This window comes from Hypanus sabinus, chromosome 5 (genome assembly GCF_030144855.1).
Source record: "Hypanus sabinus isolate sHypSab1 chromosome 5, sHypSab1.hap1, whole genome shotgun sequence".
Lineage (NCBI taxonomy): Eukaryota > Metazoa > Chordata > Chondrichthyes > Myliobatiformes > Dasyatidae > Hypanus > Hypanus sabinus.
This window is the reverse complement of record NC_082710.1, coordinates 184,828,902-184,832,705: the sequence shown is the minus strand read 5'-3', so window position 1 is coordinate 184,832,705 and position 3,804 is coordinate 184,828,902.

Below are 3,804 nucleotides of genomic sequence, written 5' to 3'. Positions count from 1 at the left end.
AAATTACAAAAAAACGCCATAGAATCAATGAAAGACCACATACAACAAAGGACAACTAACTGTGCAATATAAAATTTAAAATAAAATATCCATCGAGCAAAAAGTACGTTACTTAAATGGAAATTGAAGTGAAAGTAGTTCAGAAGTACAGCTATAAGTTTCATAAACTGCCCGCAACACATCGCTATCCTGCAATGGGAAACTGGGGGAGGGCAAAGCAATGTTAGCATTCATTTTGAGAGTATTAGAATATAAACAAGAGGGCGTAATGCTGAGGGCACTTATTGTGAGGGCTCCTTATCCGAGAAAGGATGAGCAGTCATCGGAGGTGCACGAGAATGAAAAGGTTAACATGAGGAGCGTTTGTTAGTTCTGGGTCCGCACTCGCTGGAGTTTTAAAGAATGGTTGTGGGTGGGGTGGAATCACATTGAAACCTATCGAATATTGAAAGGCTGTGATGATGTGGATGTCTCATATCTGGGGCCAGAGGACACGGCCTCAGAACAGAGGGACAGCCATTGTAACAGAGAGCAGGAGAAATTCCTTTAGCCAGAGGATGGTGAATCTGTGGAATTTATTGCCACAGACAGCTGTGGCGGCCAAGTCATTGCGTGTATTTAAAGTGAAGGTTGATCGGTTCTTGATTAATCAGGGCGTCAAAGGTTACGGAGAGAAGGCAGCAGAATGGGGTTGAGAGGGATAGTAAATCAGCCACGATGAAATGGCAGAGCAGACTCGATCTGCTCCTATGTCTTACAGACGACAAGACCTGGTAACAGGTAAAACCTCAGGCTTTGAGGCGACAAAATACCCTGCCGCCATCACTGGGACAGCGAGCCGTTAATGCTCTATGTGTGCACGCATTCCAACATCTACTGACTGATCTGTGATACTGTGCTACACGCAGCGCTGCAATAACGACACGGAGTCGGTGAGCTGCAGCTGCAAAAAGAGATTTATTCAAACTTCGCGGCCTCGCTTTAAAGCCTTCCTGATCCCTCCCTCCCCGGGCGGGAATGCTGTAGGGGGCGCGTATTCACAGTCCCGTCCCGCGGGCGGGCTTTCCCCCTGGTGGGGAAGCAGGCTTGGCGCCCTCTTTGGGAGCGGCCTCAATGCCGACGTGCGCCGCTTTGTGAGCCGGTTCGAGTGCGCTGGGAAGTGGGTCGCCACACAGAGGAGATTTACAGTGCCTGGACTGGGGAGCTTGCCTTCTGAGAATAGGTTGAGTGAACTCGGCCTTTTCTCCTTGGAGCGATAGTGGATGAGAGGTGACCTGATAGAGGTGTATAAAATGATGAGAGGCATTGATCGTGTGGATACAAGAGGTCACAGGTTTAAGGTGCTGGGGAGTAGGTACAGTTGACAATACTCCAAGTTCAGCCTGATTAGATCCTTATAAAGGCGCAGCATTACTCCTTGTTGTTATATTCTATTCTCCTTGATATTAATGTCTACATTACATTTGCCTTCTTTACTCTGTAGGCCCCTGGCTCGCCTCAGGCTCGCTCAGCTCGCTTCCGTCTAGGGAGAGAAACCTTCGGCCCTGCCAGACTGGGCAATCAGCTTCTGTTGATGCTGTGTGATGTCGAGTGCGCTGGGAAGTGGGTCGCTACATAACCCCCCACCCCCAGAATCGGCGATACACCCCCCAATGTCCTCAGTCTGGGTCGGACTCTGTTTGGGAGGTCTGCCTCTGCGCCGCGGTGCCTGAACCGCGACCGGCTGCGCCAAGTCCACATGGGCCGGTTTGAGTCGGTCCACCTTGAAAACCTCCTCTTTCCCCCCAATGTCCAGCACGAACGTGGACCCGTTGTTCCGGATCACCGAAAACGGCCCCTCGTATGGCCGCTGTAGCGGTGGCCGATGTCCGCCCCGTCGTACAAAAACGAACTTACAGTTCAGCAGGTCTTTGGGTACGCAGGTCGGGTGCCGCCCATGCTGTGAAGTGGGTATGGGGGCCAGGTTACCGAGCTTCTCGCGTAGTCTGCCCAGGACTGCTGCGGGTTCTTCCTCTTGCCCCCTCGGGGCTGGTAGGAACTCCCCGGGGACGGCCAGGGGCGCGCCGTATACCAACTCGGCCGACGAGGCGTGCAGGTCGTCCTTGGGCGCTGTGCGGATGCCGAGTAGGACCAGGGAAGCTCGTCCGCCCAGTTAGCTCCTCGCAGGCGGGCCATGAAGGCCGACTTCAGGTGACGGTGGAAACGCTCCACTAGCCCGTTCGACTGTGGGTGGTAGGCAGTGGTGTGGTGCAGCTGAGTCCCCAAAAGGCTGGCCATAGCAGACCACAGGCTGGAGGTGAACTGGGCGCCTCTGTCGGAGGTAATGTGGGCCGGCACACCAAAGCGGGACGCCCAGGTGGCGATCAGTGCCCGGGCGCAAGATTCGGAGGTGGGGTCGGTGAGCGGGATCGCCTCTGGCCATCTGGTGAACCGGTCCACGATAGTGAGGAGGTGCCGCGCTCCGCGCGACACTGGCAGGGGGTCCACGATATCCACATGAATGTGGTCGAAACGCCGGTGGGCGGGATGGAACTGCTGCGGTGGGGCTTTGGTGTGCCGCTGCACCTTGGCCGTCTGGCAGTGCATGCACGTTCTGGCCCATTCACTGACCTGTTTGCGGAGACCGTGCCAAACGAACCTGCTGGAAACCAGCCGGACAGTTGTCCGGATGGAGGGATGCGCCAAGTTATGAATGGAGTCGAAAACGCGCCGCCGCCAGGCTGCCGGGACGACGGGACGGGGCTGGCCGGTGGCGACGTCACAGAGTAGGGTCCTCTCACCCGGGCCCACGGGGAGATCCTGGAGCTGCAAACCAGAGACTGCAGTCCTGTAACTCGGAATCTCCTCATCTACCTGCTGTGCCTCTGCCAGTGCCTCAAAGTCTACCCCTTGGGAAAGGGCATGAACGGTAGGGCGAGAGAGCGCATCCGCCACGACATTGTCCTTACCCGAGACGTGCCGGACGTTCGTCGTGTATTCAGAGATGTAGGACAGATGGCGCTGCTGGCGGGACGACCAGGGGTCGGACGCTTTCGTAAACGTAAAGGTAAGCGGTTTGTGGTCCGTGAACGCGGTGAAGGGCCGACCTTCTAGGAAGTACCTGAAATGCCGGATTGCCAGGTAGAGCGCCAACAGTTCCCGGTCGAAAGCACTGTACTTGAGCTCGGGTGGCCGCAGGTGTTTGCTGAGAAACGCCAGGGGTTGCCAGCGACCCGCGATGAGTTGCTCCAGCACCCCACCGACTGCCGTGTTAGATGCGTCCGCTGTGAGGGCGGTAGGGGCGTCCATTCTGGGATGTACTAGCATTGCGGCGTTCGCCAAAGCTTCCTTCGTTTGAATGAAAGCAGCGGCGAACTCCTCGTCCCGGGTAATGTCCTTGCTCGGACCCGACATCAGGGCGAACAGGGGGCGCATGATCCGGGCAGCTGAAGGGAGGAAGCGGTGGTAGAAATTGACCATACCTACGAATTCCTGAAGGCCTTTGATCGTGGTGGGTCGGGGAAAGAGGCGGACCGCATCTACCTTAGCGGGCAGAGGGGTTGCCCCGTCTTTAGTAATCCTGTTGCCCAGGAAGTCGATGGTGTCGAGCCCGAACTGGCATTTGGCCGGGTTGATTGTCAGACCGTATTCACTCAGTCGGGCGTTGAGTTGACGGAGGTGGGACAGAGGCTCCTGACGACTGCTGCAGGCTATGAGGTCGTCCAAGTAGATGAATACGAAGTCCAGGTCGCGTCCCACCGCGTCCATTAACCGCTGAACCGTCTGTGTGGCATTCTTCAGGCCGAACGGCATGCGGAGGAACAC